Source organism: Buteo buteo, chromosome 3 (assembly GCF_964188355.1).
Source record: "Buteo buteo chromosome 3, bButBut1.hap1.1, whole genome shotgun sequence".
Lineage (NCBI taxonomy): Eukaryota > Metazoa > Chordata > Aves > Accipitriformes > Accipitridae > Buteo > Buteo buteo.
The window spans coordinates 78,658,868-78,677,610 of record NC_134173.1 but is presented as its reverse complement, the minus strand read 5'-3'; the positions used below and the strand labels follow the sequence as shown (position 1 = coordinate 78,677,610).

The following is an 18,743-nucleotide window of genomic DNA, read 5'->3' as shown; positions in this document are numbered from 1 at the left end:
AGGGGCAACAGTTTTAAACCAAAAGAAGGCAGGTTTAGATTGGATGTAAGGAAGAAATTCTTTATAATGAAGGTGGTGATACACTGGACCAGGTTGTCCAGAGAAGCTGTGGATGCCCCATCGTTGGAAGTGTTCAAGGTCAAGTTGGATGGGGCTTTGAGCAACCTGATCTAGTGGAACGTGTCCGTGCCCAAGGCCAGGGGGTTGGACTAGGTGGTCTTTAAAGGTCCCTTCCAACCCAAACCATTCTATGATTCTGTTAATTGGTTGGCATGCTTTAATTCCCTGGTCTGCAACAAGAACTATACTAGGTTGATGAATTCTCAGTTTGCATGAAGAATGCTGGTTTATATATATATAAAAAAATATATATAATTCATACAGTGCATTTGTATTACACCATTTCTAAGCCTTAAAAAGTATGGGTAATTTCTGTGAAGAAGTCTCTCAGGAACACTTAGCATTAGCATCATCCCAATAATCTCCTTCTAGCTTCTCATGTGCTGCTGTCTATCTACAATAAATATATTCTATGCTTTGCATGACAAGAGATGCACAAAATGATTGATACTCTTTCAGTAGTCTTTCAAACTACTTCCCTGTCAATTTAAGCAGAAGGGGAAAAGTTAACTGGAACCTCAAAGGTTATTATCGTTCATCAGTATGGTAAGCATGAGCTGATCTCAGGTCAATGAATAAATAAAACTTTGCAAAAGTGATCTAGGTAGCTCCTAGGCAGAAGCTCTGCTAAGAATGCTAATTCACTATGAGGAAGCAGAGTCACCCGAGCTTTTGGATTCCATGCACTTGCTTGCAGTCTTTGCAAGTACACTCCTGCTACTGTCCATCTTGCGGAATTCATCTAGATTCTGCATTTAGGTAAGGTATTTTTTATGGTTTTTTTGCTAAGTTGCAACTCCTGGGAATAGCTGTCTGCAACTGGCAGAACTCTGAGATGCTGGTTCAAATTTGATGTTGTTAAGCTGCCAACTGCAAGGCTGTGTCTCTAGTTCTAGGTCAAATAATCCATCATTTGATAAGTAATTCCCCTACAAATTAGGTGAAAATTATAACATACCATTTATGGCCAATATTTATTTGCCATAGTGAGGTTTCTAAGATATAATTGTTTTTTTAAACTATTGCCTCTTTACATCTATGTTAACTAGTTTTGATCCATTCAAAATGTGTCAGTTACCACAGTGCAATGCTGGATTTTGTGGAGTTACCACTTCACATGCCTTAGAGAAGATAAGATATATTATTAAGTATGCAGTGTTCCCTTGTTATTGTTTGACTCTAGAACTACATATTCGTTTATTTCGTAGGGCATTCAGGATGTATAATGCCAGGAAGGGCAGCTGAGTATAAGTACTTTCTCATTCTCTCTTAAACCTTTGGCTGTTGTCATGTAGGAGGCCTGGAAAAGCAAAATGAAGGAATTATTTGGCAGAAGCAGCAAAATTTGCGCGAGAGCTCTGTGACATGCATAGCCCATGTGGGCCCTTACTTCCTTTGAACCGATTGTCAAAGGCTCTCATTAAAGTCAGACAGCAATTCTTTGCTTTTATGCCTTGGTTCCTTTAGCGGGAATTCACTGAACACCTTGTCAGATTTCTTCAGTCCAGAGTGACATAAGATTAGGGCACACATTATTTACTAGTATTCTTGCGTGATGGCTGTATTTTCCTAGATTATGGTGGCATCTAAAACAAAAGAGGGACTCCAAGAAGTTGCCTCTTTGCTTGAACTTCACCTGCAAATCTATTTTCTGCAGCATCATTCACCCCAGAAAAAGACAGATGTCATATTTTTGAAAATCTGAACCACTATAAGTGTCAAAGAAACTAAGCCACAACTGGAAATATACCAAATGTATATGGAAGCCTGTAACTACTGGTTAATAGAGAATTTCACTTATTTATATGCTTGTTTATTTTATTTAATTAGGAATTTAATTTTATTTTAATTGCTAGTCACAGTTTACAAATTTTTATGACACAAGCTATAGGGAATTCAGTGAAAAATGAAGATGCTAAAAAGACTAATGTGTGGCACCCCTACATTGCCCTTGAGGGTCTTTATAAAGGTTATTAAGATATTCTGTAGTCCAGTTATAGTTCAGGAACTGAACTGTATATGGTTACAGGAGGAGAAGAGATCACATAAATCCAGCATCTGCAACTGTGAACAAGCTATGTGACATATGATCAGTCCAAAAGGAACTACTGAACATCCCTCCTTCCATTTACATGACAAGTACTGGAAAAAGTAAGACCCTAAAGACCCTTAGTACAAAAGCTCCAGAACCATAAAACCTACAATGTACTACCAGAAGAGAACAGGAAAGCTCAAGCACACCACCGATGTCTCTTATGGCTTCACCAGCTGCAACTTTATCAGGAAAAGCATCCCAGGAAGAGTACTGCCCCTATATTGTACAAGAAAGCAGAGGACTCCTATTACATCCTGCCAATATGACCTGGAAAAAATACTAGCAATTGTTTTAAACTTGATTTTATGAGCAGAACACACCAATATGGGACCTGAGAAGTTCTCTGAGACCACTAAGCATACTGGCATGTGCCAATACTTATCCTGCTGTTCAGTCCCTGTTATCTTAAAGGAAGATGAAAGAAAAATTCCAGAAGCCAAATTAGGTAGCAAGGGGAAAAATTCTAACTTCTTCCCAGCACCTAGCCCTTAAGCCTTGGGTAAATTAAATATAAATAAAGTGCAAACAAACTATAACCAGGGGAGCAATTCAGGTGTCTACACACAGGTGTTTAATGTCACTTCAGATGCCCTAAGGCATCTTGCCTGGCCTCCAGCTGCTGGTCAAGAAGGGAGTGAGTCTCTCATAGGGCTTGTGCCACATCTGCTGTGTTTTGGATACCCTAAGGCACCTAAAATGACACTAAACACCAAAGTCTAGGAACCAGGATTGCTCCTCAAGGGTCAGATTCATTAAATAAATGCAGGTGTATAACATGCCTACATGCAAGCTAATTGCCTTGTGTTCCCCTTTATACTTGATGGAGAATAAGTGAATAAAATCAGAGCATGGGTTGAGATTCATCTTCTAATATAGATGCTTACATTTGGCCAAGTCTTCTCTTAATCTTTCTCCCAGAGACATTAACAAATCAGTCTTCCAAAGCTTCAGTGCTCAGTCTTCAATTTTTTTAACTCCAAGATTACCTTTATCCTCTCAGTTGTACTTTCAAACCTAACTTCTACAGTACGACAGATCAGTCTCACTCAACTTCAGGCATCTTCATTGCAGAACATCTCCATGAATGTCTGATGTCCATACTACTATTGCCAACCACCAAAGTCTAGTCAATACAGTGAAGTGAGTAATCGTCTCACACTAAAGTAGACACCCTCATCAATGCTGATGAATCCTACCATTACTGTACAACATTTTGTGACACATCAAATTGTACTAATAGTTCTTCTGTACTCTGTTGCAGGTCCATTTTAAAGTGCAGGATCACAGCTGAACACAATATTCCAATGTTTCTCTTACCAATGCTGTATTTGAGACAAAACTGCCTCCCTATTCCTGCTTGTACATCCGTGGATGTTGCCATGGCATTGCGCTGCAGCTCATTGGCTACTCTGCTACCCATTAGTTTTTGCAGTGGTTGTTGGGATACAGTTTCCTTTTTATAAATAAAAATGGATTCTTAGTTAGTACGTGTAATAACTAATTGTGATGCATCAGCTTATCAAGTGATCTAAGTTGCTCTGTACACCTGCCCTATCTTCTGTCTTTACTTACTTTCCCAATAACCAAGTACCTAAAAGCTTTATCACAAGTGTTTTTATACTTCATTGATCAAAATATTAGAGATAAAATGTAACACAGAACTTTGTGCAAGTCTGTTAAAAACAAATCTATCCAATGATGATTTTTTTGAAACAAAACTTCTTAATAATTTAAAGTGTCTATTTTAATTTTGAACTGTCTGCTGTCTAGTGTATATCACAACTGCTTTTTAAAAGATTAGGAGTACATGAAGGGGGACTATTATATCATCTGATGTAATACTGCAGACCATTAGCTTAGGATTACCTTTTTACAAGGGCATGTAGTGATGGGACAAGGGGTAATGGCTTTAAACTGAAAGAGGGCAGATTTAGATTAGATGTAAGGAAGAAATTCTTCACTGTGAGGGTGGTGAGGCACTGGACCAGGTTGCCCGGAGAGGCTGATGGATGCCCCATCCCTGGAAGTGTTCAGGGCCAGGCTGAATGGGGCTTTGAGCAAACTGGTCTAGCAGAAGGTGTCCCTGCCCATGGCAAGGGGGGTTGGAACTAGATGATCTTTAAGGTCCCTTCCAACCCAACCTGTTCTATGATGCTATGATTCTATGAATATTGCAAGTCAATGAGTAGCTGGCTTGCATATTGCAACTCAGCATTTCACTATCCCATTCTGCCTCTGTACCTGTGGTCAGCTGGGTCAAAGGAAGATGAAAAGCCCTAAATACATTTACCCAGTTGTGCAATGAGGAAAACTATTTCCTGACTCCTTCAGAGAAGTCCTACAATATGAGACTTGGTTATCATTGCTATTTTAATGTATAGATGGAAGAGCAGTAGCCATGATTAGCATGCAGCACACAGTCCTACTCTACAAAAGGCCTGACTGATAGAGTAGAGAAAAGCACAGAGGAGTAGAGTAGAAGAGTGCAGACATACAGGGCAAAAAAGAGCCAAACAATCTTTCAGCCTGAACACCCTAATCACTTGTACACACAGGCGATAACATTCCTCCCAGTAACTATATTTTAATATATATATTAGAAAGATTATTAAAAAAACATAGCTGTGAAACAACCTTTTTCTTAGCAAGTGACTTCAGCGTTCACTTCCTTTCATTGCAGTGAAAATACATCTTATTTCACAAAGTAATCTTTAACTTCACATTTTAACTGTATTATAATGCCTCTATTCACACGATTGACAAATTACCTAATACCAGCTCTTTTTGTCTGTTCAAATGCAGTGTAAATCACTTCTCAGCTTTCTCCATGATAGATTGAACAGACCTCCTGTTGGTAGGACTTGTCTCCTGTCCCTGGACAATGTTTGTGGCTTTTCCTTAAGAATTCTATGAACTTTTTCTGGTAATTTAATTCATCCTCACATCACTGAATCTTCAATTCTATAATTGCAACCTTCATTCTGGATTTCTGTGTATCATTTTATATCTGACAGTATTAAAATACATTCAGTCAGATAGCAGCGTTGTGATTTTTACTGTTATTCAGTAAATATGAGATTTATAAACATATTTACTGTTTCCTCAAACTTTGTGTTACCGTTGAACTTTACTAGACTATTTACTGGTTACGTAAACATTTTATTGAACTCCTGAGCAGCACTGGAGAAGGACTCAATTGCTGGTAAGTCTGATAAAAATGAACATTATTAATAACTTCTCTTTAATGATTGATATTATAAATTACTATTTCATTAACTACCTAATGCAAGACCTGTTAATTTAGCATAATGTAGGATTTTAATCACATTTCAGAAAGCATTTATTTAGATGATTTGGAGAAGTTGAAGCTTATTAAAATAAGTCTACTTACACCTTCACCAACCAAAACTGTGTATTTCCTTGAATCCCAGAGGCCACGCAATTAGTTCAGGGTTTTTCCTTTGTATAAATTACCTTGCACTGGCAGCATATGGTTTCATTTGCATTATCTTGGCCTTTCAGCTCACTTGGTTAGTTTTTTTCCAAAGTTCCCTGCAATTATCTCTAGATTTAATAATTTCAGTGTTTATTACCACTTACTTTCAGTAAACTTCATGAGAGATCTTATTAATGGTCTTTTGAAAGTAATGCACTTTTACTCCCTGAAACGATTTTAGCATATTTATCCAGCTAACAACTGGCCATTAGGGTATGGATTTGTGATCAAATTACTGTGAAGTAAACTAAGTTTGCACAAACATAATGATCCACAGTACCCACCATACACGTTCCTTGTCATGAATGAAAGACAATTACTTCTTCAACAAAAGTGAAATGTAATACCTTGCATTTACCACAGGGTATTATAAAGTAAAGGTACATGCATGCAGACAGCTGCTATGTAATCATTACTCTGTGATGACACACCTGTGCGTACAGCGTTTTTGTGTGCACCCACATCCTTAATCTGAAACTGTATTCAAAATAATGTAATTCCATCAATTTTCTCTGTGTAAATTACTGACATGTCTTTTCCTCACAAAAATCCTGATGATTTAGATTATAATACTCTGGAAAGAATATAGGTTTTCCCAATCCCATCCCATGCAGTATACTATACTTTATACTCCTGTGTATTGTCTTCTTCTATACTAAATGTTTGTAATGTAAAAGCCCCTCTGAACATCTTTGCATTTTACCTGCCATTTACTCATATCAATTTCTGTATTTTCTTTCTGGTTTCTCTAAATAAAGAGTGCACCAATTCTAAGTCTCTCCAGGCTTCATTCTCACTATGTCTGAACTCTCACTTTACTGTATGTTCCTGGGAGAACAGAACATAAAATCAGCTGTACTGGATCGGATGAAAGGTCCATCAAGCCTAGAAACCCATCTCCAACAGGGACTAAGAACAGATGATGTGGAAAACATATAGGGACAGGCCAAGCATTTATGATGCTTCACCAGCTTCTCTAAGTCAGTTTTAGCTACTTGAGGCTCAAGAACCTCCTGACCCAGATATGCTTTAATGACTGTAGATAGCTTCAAAGGATTTTGCTATCATAAACTCACACAGAGTTTCCCTAAACCCATATAAAATTTCAGCATCTGTAACAGCCAGAGGCAAGGAGTCCCATAGCTCAGCAATACAGTCAAGAACAGTCTCCTTCTCTTTTGAATCTGCTGCTTGTACTTTTGTTTTTTGCTCTAGATAGGAAAATCAACATCTGTTGACCTGTGTCATGCCACTCTGATTTTATACTTCTGTCAACTCTCCTGTCACTCATCACCTTTCCAGATGGAGAACCCTAACTTACTCAACTGTTTCTTACATGGAAACTGTTCTGTGCCTCTGATGATCCTCCAGTCTAGTTTCTTCTCCGAATTTGTTTCACTCTACTGTATTCTTTTTTGAGATGGTGGGACTGGAACTGCAAGATGGAAGTGAAATATATTGTGTTTACATTCCAGTCCTTTCCTAATATGTCATTTGCTTTTTGACCACTAAGGAGCAATGAGCAGCCTGCTCATTTATAGGATAGGATTACTATGCTTTGTGTTTTTTTTCTTTTAGTCCTGTTGTTGCTGAACTGCCCCAGTGACAACCAATTGATTTTCCTGAATCCCAAGAGGCTATAGTCAAACAGCCTTGATGGTTTGGTTGAATACACAGTTACAGTAAAAGATTCTGATGAAGAGTCAGAATCCCATTGTACTAGATGAAGTACCAGCAATTATTAAATTGGGTCTTGCTTAAGATGGTCTCATAATCTAGGCCCCATTAGACATGATAAACAGATGAAAGAGAAAAATGAGCCGAGAGGTACAAAGGAACAACTGGCAGATGTGCAAATTTAGTATTGTACATATAATCAGTTGTGGAATTAAGTGGTCTGTAGGCACTGTACTACAGATAGCTTCTATAAGGACATTTGAAAAACAACTTTTGATGGAGTTTCTTAACGTAAGGAGAAGCATGGGAGAACCATCACAATGCCTAAAGGACAGGCATCAGTAACTGGCATCAGACAGATAAAGAAAAAGTCTGTTAAGGAACCATGTGCATGGCCCATGTGGTCCTCCATGAAGAGCATATGGACCAAGATGAAATATTTGTGAATTTATTTTTACAGGGATTCCAGACCAGCTTTCATTTATCATTTGACAAGTCACCACACGGGCTCCCATCTTCTCCATACAAACCCTGCAGTACTTTGCATTTACTGTTCCTCTGATTTTGCAGTCACTCTGAATTGGTATTTCATTAGGTCAGGAAAAAAAGCACTGATCCACAGTATCTTCTCTCCATGCATTCTAGAAGGCTGTTATCATTATTTGGCATTTCATGCAGCTCTCTGCTATCCTAAGCAATTATTTCATAAAATCATGTTCATAAATTTAGAAGTATCAAGAACACCAGTAATAATCAGAACCTCACTATATTAGATAATGAATGAACCGAAACTACAAACTTTAGTTCCTTCCCAATAAATCCTTCCTCTAAGTATAGTAGATGGGACAATGACAAACACAGACAGGTACACAGAAGGCTATAGAAAGAAACAAGTACTCAGTACACCAGTTCTTCAGAACTTACTTTTTAGCATGCTAATATAGGATAGCTGTTGGGTTTTTTTTCAGGAGGAAGCTGAAGGAGAAAAAGAAGGTAGGCTTTGTAGCTGTTTATGAGTAACTCCTCCCATGCTTAGGGGCAGTGGATAAAGGAGAGCACGAAGAAGCTTGTTGAAAACTTAACAAGTGGGAGATGAAGGCTGATATAATAGGCTGATGAGAGGCAGAATTCAATCTCTCAGCAGCAAAGGTCTCCTCCACCCGTCTGCCTGGGCTTTCCCAAAGACACTGGGTTGGTTGCTACTGTGCCAACGCACCTCTGCACAGGGAGTACTAATGCAATCGCTCACCTCCTCGGCCAAAAAAACATTAGCAGGGGAGAAACAGGAGGAGAGAAAGAAGCATGCAGCTATCCATGTGTAATTATCAAGAGCTTTTCTGGAGGAGGGAGTCTCCAATGGAAATTTCCTTTTGGCTTGGCCTGGGGCCTGCTTCTGTTCACATTGGTGTAATCAGGAGTGACTTTACTAGCTTTGATACTTATCACAAGCATTCGGTTTTTGTGATCTGCAAAAGCTATCAGACCCTCTTAATATTTGAAAGAGTAAGCAGAGGTGTGATCACAGTCTACAACTATCTCTGCACAGAAAAACGTTCAACCATAAGGAAATGTTTAATGTAGGCAGAGCAGGGAAAAGTAACTGACAGATGAAGCTAGATGTAAAAATTCTCCTTTTACCTCTGGATTAACACTAAGAGCAGAAACTGGAAAAAGTATAGACCTGTTGGTTTGTGCATCATTTGCTGCCTGTCCATATTATGTTCCATTTCAATGGACTTTTAACTGGTTTTTTTTCCTAAAAGACTAGCATGAAATTCTAGTTTCAGCTATGCTGAGTGAATGCCTTGCAGATTTAAAAAAAAAAAAAAAAAAAAGGACCTGCATTTTTCTTGAGTCTTTGTGCCAGGTGTGAATCAAGAGCGATGGACTGTATTTATCCAGTCTAAGCAAAAGGAAACTGGCTCAATGTTTCCTTTCTCTCTCATCTGCTGCTGCCTGATGTCAGCCCCTGCTGATGTCTCAGCACCTCAGGCTGGCTCTATCTTCCTTCCCAATGCTGACTCCAGTGCTTGTTGTTACGTGTTTTGCCTGCACAGCAAGTTCCCAGGCTGCCTCTCTCAGATGATCACTTCCCTGGATGGACCTGCTTCTCTGCTTCAAGACACTCCCAAAAGCTGAGGCCTTTGTCGGTCTTTATGCACCAACGGAGGGAACTGCCTGAGAGGAAGCAAGGCTGTATCACTCCAGCTTGAAAAGGCTAGTAAGATATGATCTCTGCCTGAGACCCCATGCTTATGTGCAACTATAGGCACGATTTGCTGGGCTTAAACACCTTGTCTTTTCATTGCCCCGGATACCAGCAAGAAGAGAAAGGCAACACAGACAGAAGAATTTACTTTAGCCTGATGGACTCCACAGCCAGCCACAAAACCCCTCTGTGCTATTACCATTTGAAGGATTCCCAAACCCTGGTCAAGAAATTAATCAAAATGATTTTGAGAGTCAATGAAGCAGCAAATGGCACATCCATGAGAAAAATGTAAAGCAGCAATTTCCAAACAGTGGTCCAGCAGGCAGGAGCGTGTGGGCCACAGCTGGGCCATGCACCATGTTTGATGACATCACTTACATCTCTTATGGTGGGCTCTGAAAAATTTTCAGGTTTCCAAAACATCTAGAACCCCTGGAGTTTAGAAATCAATTATTTAAAAAAAAAATTATTTGGCCTGATAAAATAGAAAATATTATATGAAAACGGATTGCTAATATTCTGGAAGGGTCAGGTTTAGAAGAGGACAGTAATGCCTAAGGTAAAACTACTTGAGCAGACATTGTGACAATAAGACATGGAAAATGTTGCTTTGCTCTCAAGAAAAGGTTGTAGTAGGTAAATGATTTGGGGAGGGACCTATCTCTTGGCATATGGTTTAAGGTGTGAGTTTTTTTAATTCTGCATTGGGTGATGGAGGGACAGCTAGTGCCTTCTAATCCTGCTACAGCAGACTGAATAACCTATATTAACAGTGACAGATATGCTCATCTTTTCCAGAAACTACTCCTACATGTGCTAGCTTTCTGTACTACGAATTGGACTTGTGCTGAGAAAGGATCTCTCAGTTTAAGGCCTCTCACTTGCCAAGCTCACAGTGATGTGCCTGTAGCACCTTTAGTTTTCAAGTGTACCCCAGAATATCCTGGTTTAGCCATAACACATTGCCATGAAAATTTTACAAGAGCTGTGGCAAAGGATGCTGGTTACCCTCCTATTACCTGCTCTTCTCACCAAGCAAGGATCAGATACATTCCCCAGAACAGTACGGTGAAATTTGGGTAATAGTCTGAATTAGAACCCTCTCTCAGCCACCACTGTGTCTGCTAAGTCCTCACAGCAATTATTTTTCCTTTTTCGAATTTCCTTTCTGTATTTTCTGCTGAATTCTCTGTGTTCTCATTCTCAGTGTTCTTTCAGTTTTAGGCTGTAGGCTCAAAGCCTGTTGTTACTGTTAAAATTTCTGTTTGAAAGATGAAAATATGGAATTTGTTATTCCTGTTACAATGTCATGTATACAGCCCCCAGGCCTTTTCTTTTGGTCACCTGGCCAGCCTCTACTGATCACCCTGAGTGATTGTGATCCTGTTCTTTACTCTAGATGGTCTTATAAAGATCTCAGTCATCATTTTAAAAAATGGTATGTCTGCCTGCTGTAGTCTAGGAGTTTCACTTCATCTGAAGTCACGGTCATCAGATGAGAAATTGCTTCAATTAATTTAATCAATTCATTCACTGAGCTTCCAGGGATTACAACCTTATCTTCCATATTACATACATTTGTCAGAAGACCCTACAAATTGGCATAATAAACTCTTTTTGTGTCTAAGGTGAGTAGTAAATGGACTGAATGCTACAGGCATGTGGCAGAGTAGAATGGGAGCCCAGTCAGCACCTCAGAACACCTACTGGACTCCCACTCACCCCTGCTTAATAGTCAGTGCAAGAGATCCCACAAAATATTCTTTGCTGGATAATCAGAAAATTAGCCAGACATTCAGAATGTCCAGGGGATCTTCCTACAGGCCAGAGGAAAGGAAAAGTAGCAGAAAAATTACATGTCGTAATTTTCCTTGTGAAGTGGTTATTGAGACAGCCTGTCAGCGTGTCCATCTTAACTGTCCTATGCAATAAAGGGAATGGAGTGGCATGTGTAAATCCAACCTGTAGAGAGTCACTAGGACAAAACCTGTTGTTTACAGCTACTCAAAAATGAAATGTGATCCTGCATGCAAAAGGGGCCTCTTACAGAGAACAGATTACCTGAAGAGATAGATTCATAGAATCATTTAGATTGGAAAAGACCGTTAAGATCACTGAATCCAACTGTTAACCTAATAATGCCAAGTCCACCACTAAACCATGTCCCTAAGCGCCATGTCTATGACAGCAATGCTCATGCCAAGCTTACTCTGTCTCAATCAATCCCTTTCCTTGGATTTTTATTTACTAGGTAGCAGGTATGAGGAAGTCTAAACCAGAGAACCTCAAGAAAAAGTCCAACAGCGTAAGGTATAATTTGGAGGAGAACTACATGCCGCCCTTGACTTTTACTTTCCCCCACATCCTGATTTTAGAAATACAGTCATGAAATTCCTATTCCTCATTAGGGTTACAAAAATCCAGCCAAACGGGGCCTGGTAAGCGGTCCAAAAGTGTTCCATTTAACCGAAAAATACAAGGAAGTCCAATACTGCAAGGTGTGGAGGTGAATTTCAGTTGCTTGGAAAGTTGTGATTGCCTGAAAAATGATTTATAGAACAGAGGTGTCTCTGTCCTCAAGCATGACACTGCTCTGGCACAATCATACCAGACTCTGGTACATGACATTTTCACTTTTTCTTTTGACATGCAATTTTCCCTACAACCACACAAAGAGCATAACTTTTTTTTCCTCAGAATACTACTATTTCCACTGCCAGGTGACAGGAAATACACGTCTCTCTTAGTCCCTCAAATACAACTCTAAAGCCCTTCAGACAAATGGGCGTTAGGCCCAAATGAAAAAAACTTTCTCTCCCCAAACTGCAGACCTTCTGTGGCCTTGTAATAGGGTGAATGTTTTCATGCTATCTTTTTTCTGTCTGCTTGCCTCTTCAGCCAATGAAAGCACATGCTATTGTAGGCTGTGCAAAGGGATCCCAGGCCACCAGTGTTCTGCACCGCTTAATTGTCACTGCTCTGTTTTGGAGCTAGTTTGTTGTCTAGAGTTGTTACTCATGTATGTTTGGCCTCTATCACAGACGAGCTTATTGCAACTTTTCATGAATTAGATGTCTTCAGCAGAAGGATGCTATAGGCACTTCTGTCCCTTTCCAAGTGCCTCCTCTCCCTCTAACTGTTTTAGAAGATAGAGAACCTCGCTCCTCAGGCCAGACAAAAGCCATAATTGACCTCTATTGACATTAGTCAATTTAGAGTGATGGGAACACAAGACTTTCCCCTTCCTCTCTGCTCACACACAAAACCTGAGGTCTGTCAGACAGGCTCACATCTGTGGAAAAACTTAGTGAGTATATGCACGTGTGCCTGTGCACGCATGTGTCCACACGCATCTGTCTGTGCTTTTGCATGTACGTGCATGAATGTCTGTGTCGCTGCTTGCACGCCATGTCGGCAGACAGCTACACACCCATGCGTGTGGAGTGAGGTCAAAGCAAGTAAAGGCGCGGTGGGCCTCAGGAGCTGTTTCTTGGCTCTTAGCCTACTGCAGACCTTGGCCTTTCCAGCACTACCACCAGTGAAGTCCTCTTTGTCCCAATCTCTTGACCACACATCCCTACAGCGTTTCCCACCCAAGCAGAAGGCCAGCTCAGGCTCTATCGTGGGAAGCTGTGCCAGGCTGCAAGATCTCTTCCCGAAGACTGGGATAAGTTCGGAAATATCCACTCCTTGGGGCTTTCTCACAGGAGACGGGACACAAGTTCGGTGAAGCGTTCACTAAGCAGTTTTGACCAGGCTACCTGAAGACTGACACGTCTCTTCCCTCACCAGCCCCAAAGCCTGCTGTCTGTGCTGGGACGTTCTCCCTCCCCCCTTGCCTCTCCCCTCTCCTCCTGGGACTCTCCTTTCTCCCACGGGGGCAGTCATGGCGTGCCTGGGAGCTCCTGCTGCTGGAGCCTTTCTGCATTGAAGCAGCCACCTCCCGCCCCCAGACTGCCTGCAGAAGTCCCTGCCCCAGATCCCGAGCGCCCAGCCCTGTGCAGAGGAGCAGGACAGGACCTCCCCGGCTCTTTGCCCGCCAACTCACGCGGCCATTCAGGTACCCCAGGAGGTGCCGGCACTTCTCCTACCTTCCCAGGTGAGCCAGGGCAGGTGGTGGGTCGTGCTCGCCGGCTCTCCGCTCCCCTGGACGTGCCTGCAGCCTGATTCACGGGCACCTCTGAGCCAGAGAGAATCAAGCTCCACCCAGGGCAGAGGGTGAGTAAGTGCGAGAGAAAGGCAAACTCCGGAGAGTTATTCCCTCCCAAGGATTGCAGGGGAGCCAGAGATAAGGGCTGCACATTCCTGAGCCGCAGGCGGCCTCTCCCTTCCCGTCTGCCCTGAGCCTGTCAGACTAGCTCGGGCCTGGCTGCGGAGCAGGCCTGGGAGCAGGCTCAGTGCTGGCAGCTGGGCATGGACCCAGGCCACCGGTCCCGAAGACTCGTCCCAGCACACCTCAGTCCATCAGCCGCCCAGGGAAGGAGGGTTTGGGCTCATCAGGGACTTCTCATGCTCCGGGGTCCATTTCGGGGAGGCAGCGGCATGCTGCAGCAGTAGCTCCTGGGCAAGGGCACCGTTGCAGCAGGAGCAATCAGGGTGCAGGGCCCTGTGCCTCCCTCTTCCACAGCAGTGTGCTGGTGATCCTGCAAAGGCTACCTGTGCCCCTGCCCCATCTCCCTGGGGACGCCGTGCAAAGGGTATCTGCGGCCATACCCGTGGCCCCCCGGCTCCCTGGGGGTGCCGTGCAAAGGGCATCTGAGGCCGTAACCGTGGCCTCCCTGCTTCCCCCTCATAACTGCCACTCGCGCCCCGGCCTCGCTGATGGAGGGGCAGCCTGGCTGGCAGCGCAGCCTCCCCTGCAGCCGGGCCCACTGCGGGCGCAGGCGGAGAAGGGTTAAGCGAGATTCCCCGCAGCCCCGGGCGTGGCAGCTCCTGTTATTTCGCCTTTCATGTTCTATCTTATTCAGCCTGGCAACCGCCGCGGCTGTTGTGTGCCGGGCGGTGCCCGGGCGGCTAGGAGGGCGCGGCGGGAGGTGGCTCGGCGGGAGGCGGCGGTGACTCAGGCCTGGCAGCCCGGTTCTGGCGGGCCCGGGCACCGCGGCGGGTGAGGGCGGGGCGGGGGCCGGGACGACACGGGCGCCGTGTGATGGAGGCGGGGAGGGGAGCGGTGCCGCTCGGCCGGCCTGGGGCGGGCGGCCGGCCTCCCTCCGCGCCGGCAGAGCTCGGCCGACGGGGGCCTCCGGCGGGAGGGCGTGACGGGAGGAGTCCGCGCGTTCGGCGGCCGAGGGGTGAGCGCCGCAGCAGGGCCGGACGCGCGCCCTGCGGCGCTAATGCGTGGTGGATACGCACGTACGGCGCAGGCAGCGCGTGCCCACACGTCCAGTCCTCTGCGCTCCGTAAGGCCCTGTACTTGTGTGGCCATTTGGTGTATGCATTATAAAGAAGTAATTTAATATTAAGGTGCCAAGATGAGAGGGCGTGTCCTCAGAATTCGGAAATAAGCATGGTGATACAGACTTCAATTACATATTTGTAGGCTATTTTTTCTGTAGGAACTTCACTCAGTGTGAAGGATGGAGAGTACCAACTGAGGAGGTAACCAGTCAATACTGCTTTTAATCATCCTTCACTGTGTTGCCCTGGGCATTATTCACCACATGCCACTTAAACGCCACATTGAATGGAGTTACTAACTTCCACGTAGGTGTTGCCATGCAGTTCACCAGTATCCTACTGGAATGCTTCACAAACATCAATTAACTTCTCAGTACTCAATTGGGCTGTGATGGTGTGATTATCCCTGTTTTGGAGGAAAGGAACTGGAGCAGGAATATTACATTTAAAATGCTCCACTTGCTGTAAGTAGTTCAAGGTTTCAAGAATCACACCTTTTAGGGTCTCTGGCAGTCGAGCATGTAAGGAATGCAGGTTGGATGGCCATCTATACACATAAGACAATCTTAATTCCGTAATTCTTTTTTCAGTGATTTCAGCCTCAAGTACCTGCTCTCCAGTAGCACATTATTGTGTGACTAATGTCTTTTCTCTGCCTTGTTCTATTCTCTTCCTCTCCTCTTTGGTATAATTCTGTATGTCCTGGAATATTTTGCTTTGATAGGGTTTTTATGTTCTGTTCTTGTTTTTAATGTGCAGGTTACTATCTGTGTTAGAAAAGATCAAATAAGTGTGTTTTGAAATACAAGTAAGCATAAGCAAATTTGCACTCTGATAGACAAAGTTCTATTGTGCCATTAGGATGATTATAGCAGTCTTTATCATAATTTAGAACATCAGATGAGCTTTGTATATTCTGTGTGCACACAACTTAGAATTTGGGTGTTTATCCAATGAAAAGCCAGTGCAAATAGTACTTGGTCATTTAATCTTCTTGGGGTTAACACACTGCTGAGGAAATATTCTGCAGTGTTCTGTAAAGTTAAGGTCTGATTGGTTAATCCAACTCATCATCCAGTGGGATAGGACTGAATCGTCTAGGAGAAAGTGTTATTCATTAAGAAAGAAATAATAGAATAAAGTCAGAATAATTTTGGTTGGAAGCATCTCTTGGGAGTCATCTGATCCAACAGCCCTACTCCCTGCAGATCTCATTAGATTTAAGTTATTCAGTGTCTTGCTTGTTTGTTTTATGAGTGTATCCAAGAACAGAGATCCCTGTGGGCTCCTGTTCCTGTGCTTGACACCCTCACAGTGATTTTTTCTTTCTAATATTTAACAGGAGTTTTCTTTAAAGCTGCATATGTCTGAGAGTCTGACAATGTGTCTAAAGTACACACTGACTGCTCCAATTGTGTGTACCTTCAGCCAAGGAAGCGTACATGTGATAGAAAGCTTTCCAAAATACTTTTAATTTACCTAACATTATAACCACTTTCTTGCTCAGGTTCTGCTTTGACTAACTGGTTTTCATCCATGAGCTGATCTGAATCTTCAGTGCTGTCTTGATAATGTAGGCAGGCTGTGGCAAAAGACAGGTAGGGCTGTGTGCATCGCTTGCATGCTGCTTGTCTTTGAGTTGTGTCATCTGACCATCTTCCCTAAGTACAAAGAAAACTGACATTGTAAGTGAAAGGTCTGTTACAGAGATGCAGATGATTCCTTCCCTGACTGAAGTTATCAGCAGTTCAGTCATAACTGGCACTACAGTTTTAATGCAGCATCTTTTAAGAAGGATGTATGTCAGACTCACAGACAGCACAGCCTAGGATATACTTCCTGAGTTACCCAGTTCTCTGCTGCCAATGCTGAAAAAGCAGTTTTAGCACCCTTGTCTTAAAGAAATTTCAAGGTCCTTTCATATTCAACTCGTAAGTCTGAATAGTTACATTCACCTCTTAATTTGTCAGAATTTCTCCCTTTTGTAAGTGAGCAGCTTAGATACAAGCCTGTTTTTATTCGTCCTTCCATTTAATTTAAACTGAATCAACATTCAAATGGAGGTTGGTTTTTTTTTATGGTCAGAGTTACAATAAAATCTCTCTTAGCAAAACAAAATTTTAAAGTATATCCCTTTCTACTGGTTCTAGGATTATTCTGTGAGGAAGTTGTTAGCACCTGTGTGACTGCTTAGACCCAGCCATTGTTACTACCATCTGTTTTCCAATCTGTGTCTGGGAAGTTAAGGATTTTCATAATTTTCAGTAGCATCATTCCTCTTTTAATACCTCCTGATAATGTACATATGGATATAAACCTTTTTGATGCTCTTTGCAAACTCCTGGTAGGCTCTCAAATTTACGTGCACCTGAAGAGATCACTTTATCCATTATTTGGTTTATTTACATTATGTGCTTGCACATATAATTGCTGCCCTATGATCTTTACCTTCATTTCCATCTTCCTATGCAGAAAATATCTTTTAAAGTCGTGCTCCAGTTACAATTATTATATTTTTATTGTCATCTTACAGTGCAGAGTTTTATGCTTAAAGCTTGGCCTCTGACTATATTTTGTGCTTCTTAGGTCTCCTAGATGACTGAACAGATAATTACATACTTGAGTTTGGGATACTCATGTCCAAATCTGTCTTTAGGGTACCTGAAAGCAGACTGGAAGGCTTCAGGCGTGCAACACAGCTTCTGCGTAGATTTATTTTGTTTTATTCAGCCACTGTGTCTTCAATTTCTTCTTCTTTGTATTGATCTCCTGCAGGATGCTAGAAAATGGAGATGCATAGACAGTAGGGAAGGAAGAAACTACCTGAAGGCTAACACATTCACAGTTGAGGCAGATCTATCAGGTAATGATTCATCAGTTTCTTGGGTTCGCTTCCTGTGGACAGGGCATTTTTGCTCTCTAATAGAATGTAGAATTTTATTTGATTATTTGAATGTTTGAGATAATGTATCTTTTCTGTTATCAGGAAACTGCAGAGGATCTCTTTTGAGGCCTAAAAAAAGTGATGAGATTGCTGGTAGTGTCTTGGCTATGATATGGATGTTTAAGGCAGAATTTACCAGGCTGAACATTGGTGACTGCTACGTAGGTGTCTACATCAGGGCAAGTCATCCCATTCTCATTTGATAGTGTTTGGAGGGCTTGTCAATATGTCTGTGAATGCAATCCAGGCCTTCAAAACCAGAAAGATGAACTGCAGCTAAACCCCACTGGGTACAGAGGGAGCCAAACCATCTATCTTGGATATAGACAGCTAAATTTAGATCGGATAAATAGCACTCCTAGTTTGAAGATGAGATTCAGAATGAGTTGAACCAAACATGATTGTAAGGAAAGCAAGTTTCAATATGAGTTTGGGGCTTTTCCATGTATGATATTGGAAATATGAATTCTTGAAATCCCCCCGAAAGTAAAATCTAGATTGTTTCACAAAAATTTTCTACAAGGTTTCAGCATGTGTCTTTACAAACCTTTTATTCCTTAAATAATAATGATTTGTAATAGAGCCTAAAATTATCTGTAAAGGAACTTAAAAATCCATGTGAACTTTGGCTCTAGATTCTATCAGCAAGCAAGGTCCTACTTGAATTACTCTTCTTGGATATTTGTTACTTGAGGAAAATCCCAGTATAATGGCATTTGCCTTCATAGAGTTTATGGTCAAAACAAACTCTTCTGTTTCAGCCTTCTATGTCATACCATACATAGAATTTAATCTAGTTAATTTT

The 18,743-nt window shown here is 42.1% G+C and overlaps 1 protein-coding gene across 2 annotated transcripts in view; it reads right to left on the bottom strand.

Moving 5' to 3' along the window:
• FAM83H (family with sequence similarity 83 member H) overlaps nt 1-13,862 on the bottom strand; it is a 32,687-nt gene extending 18,825 nt beyond the window's left edge. The window contains exon 1 of one of the 2 annotated variants that reach the window (XM_075024252.1): nt 13,692-13,862. The gene's annotated coding sequence lies outside the window, so the exon portion shown is untranslated. Of the gene's footprint in view, nt 1-9,227; nt 9,437-13,691 lie in introns of those variants that run through there. The other variant, XM_075024253.1, reaches the window with a different exon arrangement.
• Nucleotides 13,863-18,743: the final 4,881 nt, after the last annotated feature.